This window comes from Triticum urartu, chromosome 5A (assembly GCF_056163025.1).
Source record: "Triticum urartu cultivar PI428250 chromosome 5A, HENAU_Tu73, whole genome shotgun sequence".
Classification (NCBI taxonomy): domain Eukaryota; kingdom Viridiplantae; phylum Streptophyta; class Magnoliopsida; order Poales; family Poaceae; genus Triticum; species Triticum urartu.
Window position 1 is genome coordinate 194,383,043 of NC_141877.1, and position 27,142 is coordinate 194,410,184.

At 48.0% G+C, this 27,142-nt stretch overlaps 1 pseudogene; it reads left to right on the plus strand.

The window, feature by feature from the left end:
- LOC147970776 (putative F-box/FBD/LRR-repeat protein At5g44950) overlaps positions 1 to 7,391 on the plus strand; it is a 159,316-nt pseudogene extending 151,925 nt beyond the window's left edge.
- The last annotated feature ends 19,751 nt before the right edge of the window (positions 7,392 to 27,142 follow it).

Below are 27,142 nucleotides of genomic sequence, written 5' to 3' on the forward strand. Positions count from 1 at the left end.
GATTTATCGTCATGGAAGTGGACACTTCCGTGATGATAATTTTGGTAATGTCATGGAACACTTCTACGACAGCACGGGTATGACTATCTTGATTCTGTTATAAATTTGTCATGGATGTACATGCATGACAAAAAAGCGACCTACTGTGACAAACACGTATCATCATGGAAGTGTATTTTTTTGTAGTGCTACATCAACACCATAGCCTCTCCGATGAAGTGTGAGTAGTTTACTTCAGACCTACGGGTCCATAGTTAGTGGCTAGATGGCTTCTTCTCCCTTTTTGGATCTCAATACAATGTTCTCCCCCTCTCTTATGGAGATCTATTCGATGTAATCTTCTTTTTGCAGTTTGTTTGTTGAGACCGATGAATTGTGGGTTTATGATCAAGTCTATCTATGAATAATATTTGAATCTTCTCTGAATTCTTTTATGTATGATTGGTTATCTTTGCAAGTCTCTTCGAATTATCAGTTTGGTTTAGCCTACTAGATTGATCTTTCTTGCAATGGGAGAAGTGCTTAGCTTTGGGTTCAATCTTACGGTGTCCTTTCCCGGTGACAGTAAGGGCAGCAAGGCACGTATTGTATTGTTGCCATCAAGGATAACAAGATGGGGTTTTCTTCATATTGCATGAGTCTATCCCTCTACATCATGTCATCTTGCTTAAGGCATTACTCTGTTTTTTACTTAATACTCTAGATGCATGCTGGATAGCGGTCGATGAGTGGAGTAATAGTAGTACATGCAGGCAGGAGTCGGTCTACTTGTCTCGGACGTGATGCCTATATACATGATCATACCTAGATATTCTCATAACTATGCTCAATTCTGTCAATTGCTCAACAGTAATTTGTTCACCCACCGTAGAATACTTATGCTCTCGAGAGAAGCCACTAGTGAAACCTATGGCCCCCGGGTCTATCTTTATCATATTAATCTCCTACTACTTAGTTATTTACTTTGCCTTTATTTTACTTTGCATCTTTGTCATAAAAATACCAAAAAAATTATCTTATCGTATCTACCAGATCTCACTCTCGTAAGTGGCCCTATAGGGATTGACAACCCTATTTGCATTGGTTGCGAGGATTTATTTGTTTTGTGCAAGTGCGAGGGACTCGCACGTAGCCTCCTACTGGATTGATACCTTGGTTCTCAAAAACTTAGGGAAATACTTACGCTACTTTGCTGCATCATCCCTTCCTCTTCGGGGAAAACCAACGCAGTGCTAAAAGAGGTAGCAGCGCACGAGGCGTCAACGGTGGCCTTGACGGCGAGGTGCTCCTCCAAGATCTGGGGGTCGGCGCGAATGGCAGCCATCGCGACCTGATCCGCGCGTGCGGCCGAGATTTTCTTATCCGCTGCCAAATGCTCCTTGAGGTCCTGGCTATACTGCGTGCACCATGGCTTAGGCCGGTGCTAATTTGGTGGAGGGGTCGGTGATTTGGGTGGAAGGTGTCATGCTCGCGCCGGCAGTCGGGGCATGCCGGATGTGGAAGGAGAAGAAGGATGGGGTCAGTGTGGATTACCTGTCTGGATAGGCGAGGCCAAGCAGTCTAAAGGAGGGTCGCCGGCGAGGAGGCGGCGGTGCTGCAAGAAAGGAGTGAAGGTTTCAACTTGGAAAGGAAGGCGAAAACAGGGGAAATGTGGATTTTGGTAAGGGAGAGGGGGGTGGGGAGGTAGATTTTTCCGCAGAAGCCGGAAATTTGGAATCACTTCAGCCAAAAAATTGGCGTGCAAAGTGTCATCAGACACGGTCCCTTATTCAGAGCGGGCTGTGGACTGTAGCCGTCGCACCTACTCGCGTAAGCCGTATGCGTGCTATACTTCGACGGTGCTCCAAGATATTTTGTGCTGCATCTCACATGGTTGATTATAATAAACTGTGTGGGATCTACTTGATTTTTCGTCTTGATTTGAATTACATAATGGGGTCACAGCTGCCATGGACGGTGTTTGAATTGCTAGACATTTTATCTGCAGTGATCACGCAACTATATGTGTGTCATAAAAGAATTGGAATTATTCAAGGTTCGTTTGGACATTTTTATGCATTAAGTGAGTTTTCAATGCATTTATGTGCATATTTCAAATTTGAACTACATCCACATGCTCTAGTGCATATAAATTGGTTGAAAAAAAATCTTTGTCCTTGGGTGCATGCTTAGGTCACATGCAAGAAATGGGAATGAATGTGAAACACCATGCCACCATCACTCGGCCGCAAACATTGAGATACATGGTTTTTAAATTCTAGTAAATCCAAAACTTATCTGAAATTCATGAAACTTGGCATGCTATGATGGAGCGGCATCAACATGTTGTGGTAAATTTTTTATCCCATTTGGGGCAGGTTTGGGTATATGCTTCTCACAAACCAGAGCTTCTCACAACCAGCATGATGGTTTCGGTACGGAATGCCCCACCTTTGGGGACGAAACGATATCCATTGCCTCTTATTACTTTCAATTTTTTTCTCGTGTCAACATAGAACAACAGGAGTGTTGTGTTATTTTTTGTGATTTTTCGGGGTTCGTTTGGACATTTTTATGCATTAACTGAGTTCTAAATGCATTTATGTGCATAATTCAAATTTGAACTACATGCACATCCTCAAGTGCATATAAATTGGTTGAAAAATCAAATCTTTTGTCCTTGGGTGCATGCTTACATCCCATGCAAGAAATGGGAATGAATGTCAAACACCCTGCCACCGTCACTCGGCTGCAAACATTGAGATACCTGGTTTTTAAATTCTATTAAATCCAGAACTCGTCTAAAATTCATGAAACTTGGCATGCTATCATGGAGCAGCATCAACATGTCGTGGTAAATTTTTTGTCCCATTTGGGGCAGGTTTGGGTATATGCTTCTCACAAACCATAGCTTCTCACAACAAGCATGATGGTTTCGGTAGGGAACGCCCCACCTTTGGGGATGAAACGATATCCATTGCCTCTTATTGCTTTAAAAAAATTTCTTGTGTCAACATAGAACAACAGGAGTGTTGTGTCAATTTTTGTGATTTTTCGGGGTTCACTTGGACATTTTTATGCATTAACTGAGTTTTCAATGCATTTATGTGCATAATTCAAATTTGAACTACATGCACATGCTCCAGTGCATATAAATTGGTTGAAAAATCAAATATGTGTCCTTGGGTGCATGTTTAGGTCCCATGCAAGAAATAGGAATGAATTTCAAACACCGGGGCACCGTTGATTGTCGGCAAAAAAATTTGAGATGCCTGGTTTTTAAATTCTAGTAAATCCAAAACTCGTCTGAAATTAATTGAACTTGGCATGCTATCATGGAGTGGCATCAACATGCCGTGGTAAATTTTTTGTCCCATTTGGGGCAGGTTTGGGTATATGCTTCTCACAAACCAGAGCTTCTCACAACAAGCATGATGGTTTCAGCAGGGAACGTCCCACCTTGGAGGACGAAACGATATCCATTGCCTCTTATTGCTTAAAAAATTCTCGTGTCAACATAGAACAACAGGAGTGTTGTGTCAATTTTTGTGATTTTTCGGGGTTCGTTTGGACATTTTTATGCATTAAGTGATTTTTCAATGCATGTATGTGCATAATTCAAATTTGAACTACATGCACATGCTCCAGTGCATATAAATTGGTTGAAAAATCAAATATGTGTCCTTGGGTGCATGCTTAGGTCCCATGCAACAAATGGGAATGAATTTCAAACACCGGGGCATCGTTGATTGTCGGCAAAACATTGAGATTCCTGGTTTTTAAATTCTAGTAAATCCAAAACTCGTCTGAAATTCATGAAACTGGGCATGCGATCATGGAGCAGCATAAACATGTCGTGGTAAAAAATGTGTCCCATTTGGGGCAGGTTTGGGTATATGCTTCTCACAAACCAAAGCTTCTCACAACAAGCATGATGGTTTCAGCAGAGAATGTCCCACCTTTGGGGATGAAAGATATCCATTGCCTCTTATTGCTTTCAAATTTTTTCTCGTGTCAACATAGAACAACAGGAGTGTTGTGTCAATTTTTGTGATTTTTCGAGGTTCGTTTGGACATTTTTATGCATTAAGTGAGTTTTCAATGCATTTATGTGCATAATTCAAATTTGAACTACATGCACATGCTCCAGTGCATATAAATTGGTTGAAAAATCAAATCTTTTGTCCTTGGGTGCCTGCTTACGTCCCATGCAAGAAATGGTAATGAATTTCAAACACTAGGGCACCGTTGATTGCCAGCAAAACATTGAGATGCTTGGTTTTTAAATTCTAGTAAATCCAAAACTTGTCTGAAATTCATGAAACTTGGCATGCTATCATGGAGCGGCATCAATGTGTTGTGGTAAAATTTTAGTCCCATTTGGGGCAGATTTGGGTATATGCTTCTCACAAACCAGAGCTTCTCACAACAAGCATAATTCTTTCGGTAGGGAAAGTCCAACCTTTGGGGATGAAACGATATCCATTGCCTCTTATTGCTTCCAAAAAATTTCTTGTGTCAACATAGAACAACAGGAGTGGTGTCAATTTTTGTGATTTTCGGGGTTCATTTGGACATTTTTATGCATTAACTGAGTTTTCAATGCATTTATGTGCATAATTCAAATTTGAACTACATGCACATGCTCCAGTGCATATAAATTTGTTGAAAAATCAAATATGTGTCCTTGGGTGCATGCTTAGGTCCCATGCAAGAAATGGGAATGAATTTTAAACACCGGGGAACCATTGATTGCCGGCAAAATATTGAGATGCCTGGTTTTCAAATTCTAGTAAATCTAAAACTCGCCTGAAATTCATGAAACTTGGCATGCTATCATGGAGCGGCATCCACATGCCGTGGTAAATTTTTTGTCCCATTTGGGGTAGGTTTGGGTATATGCTACTCACAAAGCAGAGCTTCTCACAACAAGCATGATGGTTTCGGTAGGGAACGTCCCACCTTTGGGGACGAAACGATATCCATTGCCTCTTAGTGCTGTCAAATTTTTTCTTGTGTCAACATAGAACAACAGGAGTGTTGTGTCAATTTTTGTGATTTTTCGGGGTTCGTTCGGACATTTTTATGCATTAACCGAGTTTTCAATGTATTTATGTGCATAATTCAAATTTGAACTACATGCACATGCTCTATTGCATATAAATTGGTTGAAAAATTTAATTTGTGTCCTTGGGTGCATGCTTAGGTCCCATGCAAGAAATGGGAATGAATTTCAAACACTGGGGCACCGTTGATTACCGGCAAAACATTGAGATGCATGGTTTTTAAATTCTAGTAAATCTAAAACTCGTTCGGCGCACAGGTTCACCGGGAAGCGTGCGAGATGTTTACCGCAGGATTTGTGCATCTCTTCAACGCAAACGGTTCAGTAAAGCAGTAAAGCGGTAGAAAATAAACCAAAAAATATACGTGTTGCCACACGCCCCGTGTGCCATGCGAGCATGCATGAGTTGACGAGACGCATGCGAGCAGTCCACCGCGCAGGCATACCGGGAGGTGTGCGTGTAGGTGTGTGTATTGACAGGGAGGCATGCGAGTAGCTGTGTGAAAACAATGGTAGGAATGGCAGACGTCCGCCGCGCAGGCTCACCGGGAGGCGAGAGAACTTTTGACCGCAGCCTGCCTCGCTCCCACTGGTCCGTATTAATTGTGTGCCCGAGCCGCCAGCCATAATAGGCGGTCGCAACCCCGGTCCATAGTGGTCACCAACGTCTGGACTGCGGAGTGTATGATGATGCCACCGAAGCGCACCATCGGAGGGAGTGGCGACACCGGGGCTGGTGAAGCACCCGCACAACGCGTGAAGCTGCCCATAGAGGTTTCCGTCGCCGCCGGCGAGGTCTCGCGCGGGTAGTAGCACGACCTTGAATTCGTCGGCATCGTTGTGCCCCCCCCCCCACAGCCGGAGCCGGAGGTCAACAGCAACTCCGGCAACAACTGTGACTCCGACGGAAAATCGGTCAGTCATCTATATACCCATTTGTGTGGCAAACATATCAAGTGTTTTCTCTGGTTAATCCCCCCACCCACCCCGCCCCTCTATAATTTTTCTGGAATACAAATCCTATGGTTATGTTCTCTTAGTTCATGAAATCAGAGTAATTAAGATTCGTTAGATGAACGTAGTGTATTGATTGTTTGAATGTTGTCCATATAGAGTTAGTGATTAATTGTTTGTTTTGTACAAATGATTTTTGCTAATAATCTGACTAGAGTTAGCTTGCGTGCTAATAATTCGTGGCCAGATCTTGAGAATTGATTTTGAATGTCCTACATATATGTTTGTGCCTTTTTTCCTATTGATCTTGAGAATTGATTTAGAATGTCCTACATGTTATGCCATTTTTTTTCTTTCGGATTGGTATGTACACAGATGAGGCTTCGACCAGCGCCGCCGCCAGATGTAGATCTTGGACCCGGCTGTGCGGCCAGAAGTGCCCCCTGGACCTGAGGAACCAGTAGAATCTCCAGCGGACCGCATCAGCGATCTCCCGGCCGGAATCCTTGGGGAGATCATCTCCCTTCTCCCCACCAAGGATGGCTGCCGCACACAAGTCCTCGCATCTCAGTGGCGCACTCTGTGGTGCACCGCTCCACTTAATCTCAACTGTCGCCAGCTATCTATCGATGGTGATTCTGAACTCCCGGAGCCATCATCTCCTCCCACAGGGGCTCCGTTCAACGCATCTGCCTCTCGGCATGCTACCTGCTGGACATAGCCTGCACGGTGGCCGCCTGGCTGACATCCCGTCAATTCAATAAACTCCAGCAGCTTGAGTTCTACCATTACAGCGATAGGCTACCACCAAGAGCTGCATCTATGCCCTCACCACCAATGCCCATCTCATGGTTTTCCTCCTCTCTCCACACTGCCACCTTGGCCCGGTGCCATCTAGCAGACTATCTGGTACAAATGCTTCGACTTCCAGTGCTGAAAAAACTTGCGCTTGTGTTGGTTGATCTGTCGGTGGCCTCACTTCACAGCATCATCCACTCTAGCTGCCCTGCACTGCAGCATTTGGTGCTTGTTTTTTGAATAGGAAACCATATCCCTTGTCTCAAAATAAAGTCATCTCACCTTGTAAGCATTGGAATTCATTTTGAAGGACAGGATCTCATCATCAAAGACGCCCCTTCACTTCAAAGGTTGCTCCTAAATTGTTGTTATAAACCTTCACAAATAACTGTGGTCTCTGCGCCTAAACTGGAGACCTTGGGTGCAATTAGTGATCCTTTGAATGGTTCGGGATGGTGTTTGCCTCCACACCTATTCAGGTACGGTATATTATTCGCATGCACTTTTGTAATTTGCAATTTTCAATTGTGCGCATAATTTAAGTATCATCTTGGAGTACACTTTCAGTGATAATATTATGTTCTATGCTCAATGAAGCGCTTGTCCATCCTATCAGTGGTGGTGGATTCTGTCAAGACCTTATATATCACTATGTGGTGTTTTGATCTCAACATCAATATTGCCTTGCTGCAATGCTTTCCACGTCTGCAGAATTTGTATATGAAGGTGATGATTTCACGCACATTGAAAGCCCATATATAATGTACTGTAATTATTCGTTCATCTATCACTCTTTCAACATAATATTTTTAGACATTAACTGTTTTAAATCTTCATCTCTATTTAGGCACTAACACATGGAGAAAAAGGTATAACTAATCGATGGTTCAAGAAGCACCGGGATTTTTTCAGATCTCAAGACATTCGTTTAGAGACAGTAACACTGGAAGGATATGCATGCAACAATGCTAAGACTAGCTTTGTCACATTCTTCATGTTGAATGGGAGTGCACTATTGTCTGTGAGGATTAAGTTTTTCAACAAGAAATTTCTTACGGCTGCAGGTGTTGAACAACATAAAAAGAAGTTTCATGTGGACCTAAGGGCTTCTGATCATGCTCGGCTTCTATTTACAACAGCTTGTCAGCATGGACCAGTAGAATTTCTGGCCGTTGATCTTGATTTTATGGACCAGACCGATCCATTTGATTGTGACTGCCGAAAACTTTGGTTGAGTTAGATGTCATTGTCCTGTTCAATCTGGATTTTGTCTAAACCTGATGAGCAATTAATCCCCGTGCTATTGTACTATTTGTCAGCTGGAGTTAGATATTGTTGCCCTTTTCAACTCGGCTTTGACCCATATTTTCTTTCATACTGGGCCAATGGCTTGCCATTTATTTAATTAAGACATAAATATTATAAGAATTCACAACATAGGCTAAGAAAATCACTCTCGAGGGATCCTTGAGATCTTTGTTCATTACAGAACCACAAGTTTTTAGTGCCCACCAGCACCCACAAACTTATTTTCAGCTTGCACACCAAGGGCTGTAATTCTTAATAAGAAAAGCTGCATGGTAGTCACAGATTTGGATTTATCATTTGGGACTCGATGGTAAACATTAAGAAACCTGGTTTTAAAATGACTGTAAATCCAAAACTCGCCTCAAAATCATGAAACTTGGCATGGTGTTATATCATAGCACCAACATGTTGTGGTAAAAAATTAGTCCAATTCGGGACAAGTTTTGGTACAATCTTCTTACAAACCGGAGCTTCTCTCAAAAAGGCTCATGGTTCCGAGATGGACCTTGTCACCTATGTGTGTGAAACAACATACGATGTCTCTTCCCGCCTTGATTTATTTTACAGAGGCAACATGAAACTATATATAGTAGCGTCATCCTAAAAATATGAAATTAATCATGGTTCGTTTTGCCTTTTTATACATTATTTGAGTTTCATAGGCATTTTGGAATGTACTTTCGTGTGTGCAAAGGTCATGTGTGTACTAGCCACATATGTAATTCGATGTTCAATCTGTTTATGGAATCAAGTCCTTATACATGTTATTCTTCTGTAGACAGAGCAAATCACACAGGTTATTAGCAGCAATCTTCTATGTTATTATTGGTCTTCGCACACATTTCTGATTATGGACCTGTTTGTCGCATATCACACACATCTTGTTCAGTTGAACCGTTTCCATTGTGTTGCCTGATCACACACAGTTCATCCTAGTGAACCGTATGATGTATATCGCACACACCTTCATCTGGAAGCCCGCTTCTTTTGTTCCTCATCATTGCAAACAATTAATTGAACTGAACTATATGCCCTGCATCGCACACGCAACTAAAATCTGAACCGTGTTTGATGCATCCTCCGTCACAAATGTTTTGCACCTTTTTTGACGTTTTTTACACCACCGTTTGTGATTATTGCTTCGCACACAGTTTCGTCGAAGGGTCTCTGATCGTAGTGTCGTGTTAGCAGCATCCTGCAGTACTGACAGCCACCATGCACGTGCTAACAAGGTGCATGAGCGCGGCCGCAATCTGCAATCGAGCGGCCATGGTAGCCCAAACGGCCGTTGTTTCTTCTCAGGTGGGGGCAACAACATCTGGCTCGGGGATAACAACTGGCAAGAGCGGCACAGCAGTTGTACATTCCGCAGCGGCGGCCTTAGCCCTAATGGAGGCCACCCACGACCATGTCGGGGCCACCCACGCCCATCTCCTGGCGGTCACCGCACAAATCGAACGAAGCTTCTCCGACAATGGTCGGCAACCCACGGCCGAAGAGCTGGCAATCGCTGAGAGCGCTCGAGTAGCTGTCCATTCCTCCGCCGCATACCTTGCGACGACGGAGCCCGTCCAAGACCAGATCGCGTCCGCCCATGCCCAGCTCGTGGCGGCCTTTTCCAAAGAGGTGGCGGACACGGATGGCGAGATGCTTATCGAGTATGGTGCGATGGATGCCATGGAGCCCCTTCCCCAGGAGACCGTCGGGCACGAGCTGGACATGGAGGCGGTAGTGGAGATCGACGAGCACCAGTTGTAGTAGTACTCTTTGTTTTGTTTAATCAAGAGCGCCGATCTTTAATTTGTTAGAATAATATTTAGGTCAGCTAGCTCTGTTTAATTTCTTAACTTGCTTGATTAAGAAGTTAGTCTCCTTTGTGTACCCAAATTATGCAATGACGTGGATGACCACTGTAATTAGGCAAATTCAAACCAAAATTTTTGACGTTCAAACTCAACACACATGGGTTAAGCTATCTGAATCATTTGTGATGTTCACATATCATACACAGTCTGAATAAGGGACCGTGTCTGATGACACTTTGCGCGCCAGTTTTTTCGCTGAAGCGATTCCAAATTTTCGGCTTCTGCGGAAATATCTACCTCCCCGCCCCCTCCCCCTTACCAAAAACCACATTTCCCCTATTTCCGCCTTCCTTTCCAAGTTGAAACCTTCACTCCTTTCTTGCAACATCGCCTCCTCGTCGGTGACCCTCCTTCACGCTGCTCGGCCTCGTCTATCTAGGCAGGTAATCCACACCCGACCCCCATCCTCCTCCTCCTTCCACATCCCACATGCCCCGACCGCTGGCGCGAGCGCGACACCTTCCACCCAAATCACCAACCACTCCACCAAATAAGCGCGGCCCTAAGCCATGGTACACGCAGTATAGCCAGGATTTTAAGGAGCATTTGGCAGCGGAGAAGCAAATCGCGGCCGCACGCGCGGATGAGGTCGCGATGGCTGCCGTTCGTGCCAACCCCCAGATCTTGGAGGAGCACCTTGCCATTTGCTAGCTACGCCGGTTAAGCATGCTCGGTTTACCCATTGCGTGTGCTGCTCCTGCCTTTCCTTCACCAATTCTAGTGAATTGTGCTATCTAATTTTACCATGCAATCTGTTGCCCTAGTGTATATGTTCTATATGTCGTGTAGTGTGGTGCTCACTTATTAACTGTTTTGTTAATTAGTTGTCATCTTCAGTTAACTGTTTGGTTCAATTCTGCAAATGTGATGTTCAATTCCTTAGGTTGCAATTTTGTATTGTCTTCCATGTGAAAAATAAATTGAATTTATCTTTACAAAATACATAAGAAACAAATACAATTGCTATATTTCCAAGTTTTCAAGCATGCTTGGTTTGGTTGTACATTGTGCAATGTGGTGCTCAGTTAACGTTTTTCATTTGTGTTGTGGTGTTTAGTTAACTGTTTGGTTCAATTCTGCAATGCGCTGTTCAATAGTTGTGGGTGCATTCTGTTATTGTATACCATGTGAGGAATAAATTGAATTTGGTTGTAGTAAATACTTAACCTGATGACTAACTACCTTATATGAGGGAAACAATGGGAAGCACTGAGGTTTACAATCAAGGTTAGCACGTACATGGTCCGTTGTCTAATAGCACATTATTATGCAGTTGCAGGAAGCATTCTAATATTTTGGTTTTTAACTATTTGGTCTTGCACATGTAGGTCCTGCTGTCAGAGGTTTTGACCCACTATTCGACCCTTTTTGCATATGGGGAAATGAGTTGTCCATGAATATCAATCAAATCAAGAAACTCAGAAAGATTGTTAGGATAAAGAAATTAGCGACAAAAAACAACAAGATCTTTGTCTGCACAATGAAGAAGACATCAGTTCACTACAAGATGGTACTAACTATTATACCTTGCCTTCTTTTTATTCCTTTTCCCCATTTCCAATATACAAAAGATATTTATGCACATCCTTGTTTTCAGGCCTTTCCAAAGCAGTTCACTGATGATTACCTCTCAACCCACCTCTATGGTCGGGAGGCGAGGAAGGTTTTCATACAACACCCACGGTTCAATATTGAAGTGTTCCTCAAGAGGAGGAAAGATGGATGGTCAATCATCCATAGGAACTGGCCTAAAGTTGCAAAGACCTTCAACATGAATGAAGGCTCAGTATTCGCCTTCCGCTTCAGCCGTTTTTCAGATGAGATGCATCTGTCTATATACCGTCTATGATGCTAATTTCGAATGGTTCTACATGTTGCATGTGAAACTTGGTGCTGATGCAGTTGTGTAATGGGGTAGCTGAGTGCTGAAGCTAAATCATGTTGTACTCTGATGTATTTCAATTATGAAATTATGCTTCCTTAATATGGAAATGAAATATATTATGTGTTTAATATGAATGTTAATTAGATTAATAAATGGATTATTAATAATAGGGCAATTAGCCTGCTAATGGTGAATTAGCCTGCTAATTGGGTTTTGCTATTGCAAACGGTTGTTAAAAAATACCGTGGGCGATGACCTCAGGCAACGCACACAGTTTCTAGGAATAAACCGTGTTGGATCAATGAACAATCACACACGACTTTCTCTCGAAAATTGTTTGCGTTAGGCCACCTTGCGCAAGCGTTTACCACATAAAAATTGTGTGCGATGGACAGCCTTTACCACACAGTTTCTTCTACGGACAGTGTGTGATACATTCAATAATGCAAACGATTTAATGGGAAAATTGTGTGTGATGTACCTGTGAACGGAAACGTTTTCCTTGGAGCGACTATGTGGGATGTACATATGAACGGAAACGTTTAGCGGGGACTGATTGTGTGGGATGTACTTGCGACCGAAACAATTTCGCCATATAATTGTATTTTTTAGCTCTACTGTACGTATTTCCATATTTGAGCGCTCACCGGTCGCACACGATCTCATTTTGTCGAGCGTGTGCGCCAGGAGGGCATATCCCCGATGGTTTCTGGGTCTTGTGGGAAGGACCCCACTATCTCCCACACTCATTTGGCGACGGTTCCAAATGCCGTCGCGGAAAGGGGTTAAAACCGTTTGTATAGGACCGAATCATACCAGTAATACCGTGACAAGTAAGTTGTTAACGTTCACTATTTTATTTTGAAACATATAAATGGCATTGTAGTTTGATCTCATCAATGATAATTTCTGCATTGTTTGCGCAACGACCGACATTGGATCGTAATCGCACTATTGCTGCCGCAGGGCTTGTCTTACTTCTTTGATTCGAAGAGACACTCTCAAAAGGAATGTACCAGATTGGAGAAGGTTCTAAATGATGCTCTTGCCATGTGTATGAACGTCTGAGGGACTATAACAGAACATTCAGTATTCAAGTTCTTCACTAGCGCTTGTTGCTATCAAGAACAAAATGTGGAAACCTCTCATAGGTCTGGATATTGTGCCATGGCTATCATGGACGACTTTTTGAAGAAAAGCAAATATTTGTGTAATTATTGCCAGATCATCAAATGGTCCGAAGAGATGGAGAGGGACATGGACATACGGGAACTATTAACAGAGCATGGCCGCCTCCAAAAGGTGTTGGCTAGAATCATCAACAAAGAGGTTTATAAATGAGGATGGGAAGTTTCACTTCCAGCTAGAGCGAGATGAAGTATGACTTCACCGAGTCGAAGACATATTGCGGTAATCAATTGCGAGTGATACAGTGCTTCAAAACATCTTGATTCATTGTTCCTTTTATGAGTTGAGAATTTTACATGTTTATTTGTTGCCCTACACTTCTTACACTGTATGTTTGCTTCAATAATTATTTTAATTATTGTAACATCGTTGTATTATGATTGTTTGAATGCAATGGGATGATTGAGTGCAAAATATTGCTTCAGCGCCATTAAAATGCTGCCACGATAGCAATTTCTCTATATGCCGACATCACTACCAGTGGCGAGCGACAAAGGTGCCTGCCACTGCTAATACGTACAACAGTGGCGGGTAGAGATTATAGTTGTCGCGGGCCATAACTTTTGCCCGCCACCACAATACTGTCATTAGTGGGGGGCGAGTGCCCGCCACTGATGCCATAATAGCGGTGGCAGGAGGTCAGTGGCAAGCGGCCCTGAGAGCCTGGCCCACCACTACTAGGCTTTTTGCACCCACCACTGTTGGGCATTCCAACAGTAGTGTCGGTGCCTGTGGAACCTCGCCTTCTTCTTGACAGTCCCTTCTCTGTTTCCAAGCTTCCCTCTTGGATGGTGTAGTTGTATTCTTCCGCATGAAATCCTCCTCGCCATGTGTGAAGCTCCGGTAACACCTATGCATGCACACGAGAGGAGTGTCAAGTAGTATACCATCCTCGAAGGGGCCATGCGAACACGTGTAAATGAGATGATTCACCTTTATGTATGTGAAGTAGATATGGCACGTGTCACTTGGCAAACAGACTCTTGACATGGTGATGTCTGTAGGATGCTCCGCCACCAAACTTGGTGGAGAAGATGCGGACTAGGGCGACGGAAGTACTCGACGGTGCGGGGTGGCCGGGAGCAGCACATCTTGCTGGGGATATGCGGGCGGCGGCGATGAAATGGCGAGCACAAGCTGAAATTACCCTCCCGCCAAGTTGCACAAGGGATAGAGGGAACAACAAAAGGGGGAAGACATATGGTGGGTGTGGGTCGAAATTTATAGCTCCTTGCAATAAAAATTGGGACAGGCCGTTTTACGGGACCTGCTCGAGACGATTTTTGTTACGACCTCGTAAAATGATGATTATTTTAGCGGAAGACCCAATTACTGGATTTGTGAGAGCAACTAACGAAGGAGTTCCCCTTCAGGAGCCCCCGCAAAGGTCACTTGAGGTGGGCCGGGAGCGTGCCACTTGGCGCGCTCTTGGCCACCGCCACGTGTCATGCTCTAGGCGCTTCCTTTGAATTTTGGCTTTTAAATTTTTCTGTAAGCGTATTCGACTTTAGAAGATTTTTTCAGGGTATTTTTCCAGCTTTTCGGTTTACTCTCGGTTTTGGACAAAAAAATTATTAGAAAAAATTAGACGCGAAAAAATGTGTTTTTTCTTTTCTTTTGCAAGAACACAAATTTATTTCTCGTGGATGCACGAATTTGCTTACGCGAGAGGCATAGCCGTGCCTCTCACAAAAGGGAAAACATGTTCTTTTTCTCCTTCTACATGAGGCACGAATTTACGCCTCCTGGAGGCACGGACTTTCCCAAAAGGAAAAAGACGTGTTTCCCCCTATAATGAGAGGCACGAAATTACTTCTCGTGAAGGCACGTATTTGCTTACGCGAGAGGCGGGTCGTGCCTCTCGCAAAAGGAAAAAACACGTTCTTTTTCCAACCACGAGAGGCACGGATTTACTTCTCGTGGAGGCATGGATTTGCTTCCGCGAGAGGCATGACCGTTGTCGGTGTTCTGGGAACGGGGTTCCCCAGACTTGCCTGTCTACGGCCCATGGCGTGGCTTTGCTGGCAGGCCTGTACGGCCCATCTTCATCAACAAGGAACCAAAACCCTTGTGAGGGGCCAAGCCTTGCGAGGCGGATGACACAAGACCTCCTCAGGAGCGGCCTCACCAGGCTGGCTCGCGAGGGGCGGAGAGTTCAAGGCCGAGCAAACCTCGCGAGGTTCGCGTGATGTAAGCCATGACGATCGAGACCAGGCGGGCGCCAGGCGGGCGCCAGCGCGCAGTGTCCTTGTTTCCTCTTTGGTGCTAAGGGGGCAAGCGCAGGCGCGGAGTACCGAGGCATCAAGCAAAGGTTGCCATATTGGTGCAACGAGACCAAGACCAGAAGGACGGCAAGATAGAGGTCACCGTGGAGCCCAAGACGGCGTCACCACCAGAGCCTTTGACAGGCGAAGACTGCTTCTATCAGGATAGCTTCTACTAGATGTCCCCTTTCGAATTGGCCGTTGTTGGCTCCCTTCCCACTCAAATATTTGGGAAGGGGACCATGGCCTCTATAAATAGGATTAGCCACCACAGGGAAGGAGAGAGAACAGAACTCATCTTGAATCCACCCGAACAACAACCAGTTCGCCAAGCACAAGAACACCTCAACCTCAGGAGGCTATTCTTCCCCTTGTACTGTTCATCCTTAGCCCAAGAGGCAATCCACCACCGCCACACTGGAGTAGGGTATTACACCACAACGGTGGCCCGAATCAGTATAAATCTTGTGTCCTTTGTGTTGCGAGTTTGTCGAGTTAGTTCGTGAGATCTTAGCTAAGTTAGGACGCGGATCGATAGGCGGGAGATCTTCGCACGCACCCCAGTGTTTGAACCTTAAGGGTTTTGCCGGAACCCGTGATCTGACATTTGGCGCGCCAGGTAGGGGTGCGTCAAAGCCTCCTTCCCGTCGCTCTGCATCACGTCGCTTCATCGTCTCCATGGCGGACGCACGTCGTGCCCGTGCTGAGAGCCAGGCTACCCTCGCCACCCGCGTCGCTCAGACGGCCCCTATCGGTGGGCCACCCCGTCGCTCTCTGTCGCCTGCCGCCACCGGCCCGGCGGGGAACGAGCAGCAAGCATCCTCGCTGGACCCCTCGGTGCGACAGGACGGCCGCACTGCCACTCCATCGCTGACTCCCGCTGGTTCGTCGCCCCACGCTCGTCTCATTCCCACGGACGCAGGGGCCGCGCTCCTCATGGTGCACGAGCTCATGCGCTACCGCCCAGTCGACGACCTCTACGAGGACTGGCTTGACCGCATCGTCGAGCTTGTCCGCGCCGCAGGGGGCTCCCCGCGCCGTCCCACTCCCTGCCTCGCCCTCCGCCAGCCACGGGCGACGTGGCTCATGAAGAACCTCCACCACCTATGCCCCAAGAGGGTGACCTAGCGCCAAGGCACGCGGCCCTACGGCGCGACCCACCGCGTCTGGCGCCCGTGCGTGAAGAAAGAAGCTGCCAAGAAGTCCCTCGACCGCAAGCGAACGCTCCGAAGCTCCTCACTCCGCCATGCCAGGATTGTTTGCTGGGGCAAGGCCCACGCCTCTTGCCGTAGTGGCGCGCGGGCGCCAAGACCAAGCTCCACCTCCAAGGCGGGCCCCGGTGACCACGGCCAGCTGCCGCGCCTTCACCCCCGAGCTGCGTGATACGTCTCCAACGTATCTATAATTTTTGATTGCTCCATGCTATATTATCTACTGTTTTGGGAAATATTGGGCTTTATTATCCACTTTTATATTACTTTCGGGACTAACCGATTAACCGGAGGCCCAGCCCAGAATTGCTGTTTTTTGCCTATTTCAGTGTTTCGAAGAAAAGGAATATCAAACGGAGTCGAAACGAAACGAAATCAACTGGAGAAGTTATTTTTGGAAGGAAACCTACCGGATAGACTTGGACCCTACGTCAGAAGATGAAGGAGGAGCTCACGAGGGTAGGGGTGCGCCCCCCTGCCTCGTGGCCCCCCCTTCAGTCCACCGACGTACCTCCTGCACCCATATATACCTACGTAACCTAAAACTTCCAAAACAGAGAATAGATCGGGAGTTCCGCCGCCAGAAGCCTCCGTAGCCACCGAAAACCAATCTAGACCCGTTCCGGCACCCTGCCGGAGGGGGCAATCCTTCTCCGGTGGCCATCTTCATCATCTCGGTGCTCTCCATGATGAGGATGGAGTAGTTCTCCCTCGGGGCTGAGGGTATGTACCAGTAGCTATGTGTTTGATCTCTCTCTCTCTCGTGTTCTTGATTTGGCACGATCTTGATGTATCGTGAGCTTTGCTATTATAGTTGGATCTTATGTTTCTCCTCCCCCTCTTCTCTCTTGTAATGAATTGAGTTTCCTTTTGAAGTAATCTTATCGGATTGAGTCTTTATAGATTTGAGACACTTGATGTATGTCTTGCCGTGGATATCTGTGGTGACAATGGGATATCACGTGATTAACTTAATGTATGTTTTGGTGATCAACTTGTGGGTTCCGCCCATGAACCTATGCATAGGGGTTGGCACACGTTTCCGTCGTGATTCTCCGATAGAAACTTTGGGGCACTCTTTGAGGTCCTTTGTGTTGGATGAATAGATGAATCTGAGATTGTGTGACGCATATCGTATAATCATACCCACGGATACTTGAGGTGACATTGGAGTATCTAGGTGACATTAGGGTTTTGGTTGATTTGTGTCTTAAGATGTTATTCTAGTACGAACTCTAGGGCTGTTTGTGACACTTATAGGAATAGCCCAACGGATTGATTGGAAAGAATAACTTTGAGGTGGTTTACTACCCTACCATAATATTTTCGTTTGTTCTATGCTATTAGTGACTTTGGAGTGACTCTTTGTTGCATGTTGAGGGATAGTTATGTGATCCAATTATGATATTATTGTTGAGGGAACTTACACTAGGGAAAGTATGAACCCTAGGCCTTATTTCCTATCATTGCAATACCGTTTACGCTCACTTTTATCACTTGCTACCTTGCTGTTTTTATAATTTCAGATTACAAATACCTTTATCTACTATCCATATACCAATTGTATCACCATCTCTTCGCCGTACTAGTGCACCTATACAATTTACCATTGTATTGGGTGTGTTGGGGACACAAGGGACTCTTTGTTATTTGGTTGCAGGGTTGCTTGAGAGAGACCATCTTCATCCTACGCCTCCTACGGATTGATAAACCTTAGGTCATCCACTTGAGGGAAATTTGCTACTGTCCTACAAACCTCTGCACTTGGAGGCCCAACAACGTCTACAAGAAGAAGGTTGTGTAGTAGACATCACTGCGCAGCGTCGCCTGACCGGCCAAGTTCAAGCCAGATTTGCATCCTCGCTACGACGGTACCCCCAACCCCGCAGAGTTCCTGCAGCTCTACGAGCTGAGCATCGAGGCGGCCAACGGCGATGAGAAAGTCATGGCGAACTGGTTTCCCATGGCTCTCAAGGATGGCCCCTGCTCCTTGCTCCTGAACCTGCCTCCAGGCTCAGTTTCCTCCTGGTACGAGATGCGCAACCGCTTCGTCGCCAACTTCCAGGGCACTCGTGACCGCCCCCCGGTCGCGGGTGACCTGCGCCGCGTCAAGCAACAACCAGGAGAGACCCTGCAGAAGTACATTCAGCGCTTCAATAGCGCGCGAGTCAAGATCCCCAAGGTAACCGACGAGGCCATCATCTCAGTGTTCTCCAATGGCGTCCGTGACGTCAAGATGAAAGAGTAGCTCGCCATCCACGAGGAGCTGTGCACGACCTTGGAGCTGTTCAACATCGCGACCAAGTGTGCAAGAGTTAAGGAGGTGCGCCTCTCCCTCCTCGAGCACCCTGCTGTGGACCCGGAGGAGAAGAAGACCAAGGCCAAGGACTTGAAGCGCAAGGGAGCAGTCGTGCTCATGGCAGAGCCAGACACCAAGCGCGAAAGAGACCAGCCCGAGTCATCCAAGGGCAGCCGACCGTTCTGCGCCTTCCACAACCTGCATACCCACAACACCAGCAACTATCAAGAGCTCGGAGCCATCCAAGAAGGACGCTTCGGTCGACGCCCCGAGCGCAGCTACCGGGGCTACGGGCGAGGAGGAGGACATGGTGGCGGACGCTGGGACGACCGTGGCCCGCGCCAAGAGTGGCACGATGGGCCTCGCGAGGACCGCTGGCAGGATCAGCCTCGCGAGGGCGCCTGGAGGGACCAGCCTTGTGAGCCTCGTCCTAAAGGCAATGCTGGCCTTCCTCCATTACCGCCACCACCCATAAGGAATGACGACCACCATCAAGACGAGGGGGCTGGGGGCTTCCAGGAGCCACGCGCTATCGCCTGCATCTTGGGCAGAGCTCAAGCCCCAACCTCGCAGCGTATCTTCAAACAATTTGCCTGTGAAGTGACTGCAGTTCTCCCCAAGCTCGACGCCACGCACCCGCTCAGATGGTCCAGGTGCCCCATCACGTTCAGTTCGGCAAATCAGCTCAAGTGCGCGGCTACTGCAGGCGTCCTCCCAATGCTCTATTCACCAGTCATCAGCAGCATGCAAGTTACCAAGACCCTCATCGACGGCGGCGCAGGGCTCAATGTACTGTCCGTCGACACATTCGGCAACCTCCAAGTGCCATATGACCAGCTTCAACCTACCAAGCCTTTCTCAGGAGTGACTGACGGCTCTACTACCCCAATCGGGCAGGTCCGCCTCCCCGTCACCTTCGAAGAATGCAACAACTACCGCACCGAACTCATCGACTTCGATGTCGCCTACATCCACCTGCCATACAACGCCATCCTCGGGTATCCAGCCCTGGCCAAGTTCATGGCGGTGACCCATCACGGCTACAATGTCCTCAAGATGCCGGGAAGCGGCGGAATCATCACAGTCCCATGCAAAGAAAGAGACGCGGTGTGCTCCCTCGAGCGTGCCTTCCAAGCTGCAGCAATCGACGATCCGGCGGTTAGGGTGAGCGCCCTCTTGAGGCCACCCCCAAGAAGAAGAAGCAGCTGCGCCCTGTAGGGCCTCAGGCAAGCGGCGCCTCGTCAGGATCGGCGCCCGCGCCTGGGGCGCCACCATCCATCGCATAAGAAAGCGCGCCAAGCGCCCCTCTTGGGAAGGGTTCGAGGGATCTCTTCTGGAGGGCCTTAGACTTTTCCAACATCATGAGGGAGGCACTTGGGCACCACTTGGAGGCATGCTTCGCGACATGTTTCCCTCAGGAGAACACAGGGCAAGGAGTGCCACCGCTCAGGAGTTCATCACCAAGACCACTCAGGAACTGCAAGATGCAAGGGCCATGCGCGGCGGCCGCCACTCACTAGGCGCAGCCCCCCATCTAGGGGAGGATGTCGGGCTGCGCGTCTGCATCGACGTTCCAGGGCTCAATTGGGCCGCCGCTCAGGAACTTCTCTGGCCTTCGCGCGTGGGACACTGCGAGGGCTCACCTCACAGCTACGTTCACATGCCCTTTGGCCTGCCGAGCGTGGCGGCCGCCTATCAACGCAACCTGCAGAGCATCCTGGTGGCTCAGGAGGCCAGGCACCACGTTGTACTGACGGATATGAAGACGGTCCTCAAGGAACCTCCGGGACCCCCAGAGCCTCCCGAGGCTCAGGGCCCCGATGGCTCATGAGGGGCAGCCCCTTCGCCGCATGCCTTCAGCTACCCCAACTCTCCTTTGTCAACAGAACCAGGTGAAATTTTCCAATGCTTCATCCAGCTGGGAGCGCCCCCAGGGCTGCATTATTCCCAAGCTGTGTGGGTCCGTCCTTGTGGCGTGTATCCTTCCTTTTATGTCTTTAGCTCACCCTGTTGGGGGCGCCCCTCGGGCTGCATCATCCCTAAGCCGCTCGGGCCGGACCCAGTGGAATGCATCTTCCCTGCATTTACCTGAGCTAGGTTGCTTTCCATGCCTAATCTATCTATGACTATCGCCTGCTTGATTGTCACCCACCATGGGAGCCGCGCGCCGGCCGTCTTTCTTCAGGACCCTTCGCGTTGTCTAACCATCTCACAGGACCAAGACAGCAAACAAGAACCAAGACCAGGCACAACCCGCCTTGGGGTAGGGCCTCGTGAGTCCTGCGCCGGCTCACGAGTGTCCAGACACACCTCGTCTAGCCCTGTCGTGCAAGCCACGTGTCAGGGCGGGGCTGTACACGCCCCGGGGGCTCTCCGCAGTAGGGAGTCCCCTCTCACACGCCAGAAGCAAACCAGCAATCACAACGGGGACCGGTGCCCTTCCTTGCAGGAACTTCATGAGGACCACAACAGGCGGTACCACGGGCTCTCTCTCTTCTCTCATGCGATTCTCTTGCGCATTAAAGGGGGGCTCCTGAGCATCGTGCCTCAGGGGCTCTTACTGGCTCTCCATCCCTCACCCCCTGGCCTTGACCATGGCATGCGACCTAGCATACCAGCGGTGGCTGAGCTCGCTCGAGGGTCGGGACCTGAGGACGCAGAGCACCAAGAAGTACATTGAGGGGAGGGGAGGCCCGCACGGGCCAGACCTAGCCACACTACAGCAACCGGCGTGCGAGTCTGGCACGACTCGAGGAGCAGACCCCAGACAGCCAAAGATAAGTTCTCACTCTGGATCCACCAGTCGCTTGCGGCACGAGACCCTCGCTCACTCCCTTCGCTGCCCTGCTGCAGCAACATTTTCTTCCTTTCCCATCCTCAGACAGCTGCTTGCGCGCTAAGGGGGACCTCTTGAGCATCACGCCTCAGGAGCTCTTACTGGACCTTGGGCTGCTCACCTCCTGGCCTTGACCACGGCACACAACCTGGCATACCAATGACGGCTGCAGCCTGCCTGGGGATCGGGACCTGTCAGTGTAGAGCACCAAGCTGTCGCAGGATTGGAAAGGGGAGGCCGAGCCTCGGTAGGATATGCGCACACAAATCTTCATAATGAGGGCTATATTGACAAAAGCATTACATACGCTTTACACACCCCCACGGGGTCCGTTTCTTGATTCCTCGCAGGGAACAGAAGGGAAGGAAGTCCTAGGGGTTCTATCTACGCGCACCAGGTGTCGCCGACGCCATCATCAACAGTGGGCCATGCGAGGCCGGCGCCAACCCCATCCAGATCAGTGACGACGGCGGCTGAACACCATGGCCCTGGCGCGGGTGGCGCCGCTCACCGCTCCTTCCTCCGGAATCGTTGGCGTGAGCGTACGAGGGCAGCGGGTACCCAGGAGGCGGCCTCTCATACCAAGGCCTCGACACCACCAGCCTCACGACCACCTCGCGGCGATGAGACCTCCTTTTCTTCGGTGGGAGCAGCTCGGGCATGTTGAGGGGAGCCTTGCCCTTCTCTGTGGCCGAGAACCTCCGGATCGGCGCCATGTCTGCACAAGCAAGGAGTGGAGCAAGGAAGAAGAAGAAGCGGAAGAGGAAGAGGAAGGATGGGCGTCGGGGGCTCCACTATAACGCCCACGATGCGGCTATATCTCCCACGTGTCGAAGCACGACTTAGAGGCATAACCGCATTGTAAGCAATGTCGCAAGTGAGGTAATCTTCACAACAACCCATGTAATGAATAAGGGAAAAGATACATAGTTGGCTTACACTTGCCACGTCACACAATAGCATAAATATCATTACATTCATCCAGGTACAATCAAGGTCTGACTACGGAACCAAAATAAAGAACAACCCCAAATGCGACAAAGTCCCCGATCGCCCCAACTGGGCACCACTATTGATCGTCTGGAAAGGAAACGTAGTATCGTCCTGAGTCCTCATCGAACTCCCACTTGAGCTCAGTCGAATCACCTGGAGCGGTATCATCGTCCCCTGCATCTGGTTTTGAAGTAATCTGTGAGTCACGGGGACTCAGCAATCTCACACCCTCACAATCAAGACTATTTAAGCTTATAGGAAGGGTAAAAGGTATGATGTGGAGCTGCAGCAAGCGACTAGCGTATATGGTGGCTAACATACGCAAATGAGAGCGAGAAGAGAAGGCAAAGGCACGGTTGATCAACTATGATCAAGAAGTGATCCTAGAACAACCTACGATCAAGCATAACACGAGACCGTGTTCTCTTCCCGGACTCCGCCGAAAAGAGACCATCACGACCACACACTCTGTTGATTCCTTTTAATTAAGTTAAGTTAAGGTTTTCTACAACCGGACAATAACAAATTCCCATCTGCCCATAACCACGGGCATGGCTTTCGAAAGTTCATAACCCTGCAGGGGTGTCCCAACTTAGCCCATCACAAGCTATCACGGTCAATGAAGGATATTCCTTCTCCCAAGACAATCCGATCAGACTCGGAATCCCGGTTACAAGACATCTCGACAATGGTAAAACCAAACCAGCAAAGCCGCCCGAATGTGCCGACAAATCCCGATAGGAGCTGCACATATCTAGTTCTCAGGGCACACTCAGATGAGACATCCTACGAGTAAAACCAACCCTCAAGTTGCCCCGAGGTGGCCCCTTAGTCTACTCAGTTTGGACCAATACTTAGAGGAGCACTGGCCCAGGGGGTTTAAATAAAGATGACCCTCGGGCTCCGGAAACCCAAGGGAAAAGAGGCTAGGTGGCGAATGGTAAAACCAAGGTTGGGCCTTGCCGGAGGAGTTTTATTCAAGGCGAACTTTCAAGGGGTTCCCATTATAACCCAACCATGTAAGGAACGCAAAATCCAGGAACATAACACCAGTCTGACGGAAACTAGGGCGGCAAGAGTGGAACAAAACACCAGGCATAAGGCCGAGCCTTCCACCCTTTACCAAGTATATAGGTGCATTAAAAATAGACAAGATATTATAATGATATCCTAACAATAAACATGTTCCAACAAGGAACAAACTCCAATATTCACCTACAACTAGCAACGCTATAAGAGGGGCTGAGCAAAGCAGTAACATAGCCAAACAACAGGTTGCTAGGACAAGGTGGGTTATAGGTTTGACATGGCAATATGGGAGGCATGATAAGCAAGTGGTAGGTATCGTAGCATAGGCGTAGCAAAAGAGAGAGCATCTAGCAAGCAAAGATAGAAGTGATTTTGAGGGTATGGTCATCTTGCCTGCAAAGTTCTCCGATTGACATTAGCTTGATCCTCGTAAACATACTCAACGGGCTACTCGATCACGTACTCGTCTCCCGGCTCTACCCAAAGCAAGAACACAAGCAAAGGGAGACACAATCAACCACGTGCAATGCACAAACAACATGATGCAAAACATGGTATGATATGCGGGATGCGATATGCGATGCATATGCATTTTTCAGAAAGGAATGATTGAACCTGGCCTCAACTTGGAAATCCAAGAGTGCCACTGGAGGGTTGATTTCGGTCGAAATCGATATAAAGATCACCGGAATGAGATGCACGGTTTGCAAATGGAAAGCAAAACAAATATGGCACCGATCTGCGATTAACAGCACGAGGCCATCTAAATGCATCAAGAACAACATGCTACAACACTCTAACATGACAACAAAATACATGGCAGGGTTCCACTCAAGATGCTTCACAAAAGATGAACACTGATCTATGGCTAATTCACTCAATAGAAGGTTCAAACAAGCATGGCAAAAGTGCAAAAGATATCAGGTTACAGACTTAGAGAAAACAACAAGTCAGGAATTTAACATCAGGAAGCAATGTTAAGAGCAAGATAACAACATGCTACAGGAACATATCATGGCAAAGCAAGGCATGGCATGAAGCTACTCAAAGCATACAACAAAAGTCCCTTACCGACCATAAGCCAAAAGGGATCAGACAATACAATGGAAACCATGTGAACATAGCAATTATCGCTAACAGATTCAGACTTGGTAGAAAACTGGAACATGGCAAAATAGATATCAAGTAGGCATGTTTACGAGCTTGATGCACTCACCACAAGGCATTGCATGACAAACTAAGCATACACCCAGCAAGTAGACATGGCATATAAGCTAAACATGGCAAGAACAACAACATAGCATGCACGGATCAACTACAACAAGCTCAGCAAAAATGCTTAACATGTAAACATTCTGCCAGGAACATTTAATAGTAAAAGTAGAGCTCGATTGACTCAAGCTAGGGTGCTCCATAATTGCAAACAAAGAAATGGATGGATAAAGCACAACATTATCTACAAAACATCCTTACTGATCATGCTCAAAAGAGGCATGGATCACTCTCTAGCAGCAAGGATACATGGCATAAAAATATTGACAGGGCAGAGACTTAGAATATTTCCAAGTCCCTGAAATCAGCAACATTAAGAGAGCTGCTTTGCATGTTTGTGCTAGTCACCACAGAGATCACAAAAATACATGGCATACACCCCTGTAAATATGGCATGGCATACTTGAAAACACATGTAGGGCTCAAGTTCATAGGAGGCACACATTAATCATGGAAAAAATGACAAATGAGCAAATGCTGATAAGAATCTGAAACAGAGCCACGGTTGCAGACATATGATGCAATGAGATGAAATTAAGTACTAGTCGAGACGAACAATTCGATATGCTACACGCCCAAAACAGAGCCACGGTTGCAGACATATGATGCAATGAAATATGCAAAAAAATATTAGGGTTAGGGCAAAAGTCAACCCTAGCGGATCTCAGATCCAGATCGGCACGGACTTCGAGGTCGCCGGAGTTACTGTTTGCCGGAGATGGGGGGTCATCGGAGTTGGAGTCAGACTTGGTGGACGGCGGCGATGGCGCGGTGCGGCGGAGGCGCAAAAGCCGAGGCGTCGGGCGGCGCGCTGGCCGGCGAGGAGCGAGGCGGCGGGGGTTGGCCGCGGCGGTGCTCCGGCGAGGGGGCGCGCCGGCGAAGCGAGGAGGTGGCGGAGGCAGGCGGCGATGATCGAGGGCGCGGGCGGCGCGGTGGGAAGACACGGGCGGCGCGCCGCTTCGGGCCGGGGGGGGGGGCGCGGGCTCGCCGGCTGGTGGCGCGGTGTGGCGGCGCTCGCCATGTGGCGCGCTGTGGTTGGCGCGGGCGGCAGCGGCGACTTCGTCCGGCTAGGTGGCGAACATGTCCGACGGCGGAGATGCGGATTTTTAGGGTTAGGGGGGAAGAGACCCGGGATTTCGAGGAGGAGGCTATATTTATAGCTAGAGGGAGATAGGAGGCTCCAAATTGAGCATGGTTTTCGGCCACATGATCATGATCGGACGGCCTAGATGATGGAGGAGGTTTAGGTGGGTTTTGGGCCACTTTGGAGAGGTGTTGGGCTGCAACACACGCGAGGCCTTTTTCTGTTCCTCGGTTAACCGTTGGAGTATCAAACGAAGTTCAAATGGCACGAAACTTGACAGGCGGTCTACCGGTAGTAAACCAAGGCCGCATGACAAGTCTCAGTCCAATCCGAAAACGTTTAACACCTGCACACGAAAAGAGGTAGAAAGAGACACCGGAGGACATAGGAGCGCTGGAATGCAAAACGGACAACGGGGAAAATGCTCGGATGCATGAGACGAACACGTATGCAAATGCGATGCACATGATGACATGATATGGGATGCATGACAAAGACAAAAACAACACGAAGAAAAAAACCCAACAACGAGGAAATATCATAACTTAGTGCCGAAAATGGCAAGAGTTGGAATACAAATATGGCAGGTTACATACGGGGTGTTACAACACTCCACCACTATGAAAGGATCTCGTCCCGAGATCTAGGACTGGAAAAACTCTGGGTACTCAGAACGGAGGTGGTCCTCGCGTTCCCAGGTGGCTTCACGGTCGGAATGATGTGACCACTTGACTTTCAGGAATTTGATAGACTTGTAGCGAGTCTTGCGCTCAGCTTCTTCAAGAATAGCAACGGGGTGCTCATGATAAGAGAGGTCTTCTTGGAGATCAATCTCTTCAAAGTTGATGGTGCGGTCAGGAGTCTTGAAACACTTGCGGAGTTGGGACACGTGAAACACATTGTGCACGTTTGCAAAGTTGGAGGGAAGCTCAAGTTGATAGGCGAGATCGCCTCTTTTGCCAATGATCTTGAAAGGACCCACGTATCTCGGGGCAAGATTCCCTTAGATACTGAAGCGACGAGTACCTTTCATTGGAGAGACGCGAAGGTAGACATGGTCTCCGATCTCGAAAGCCAAGTCACGATGCTTGCTATCATAGTAACTCTTCTGG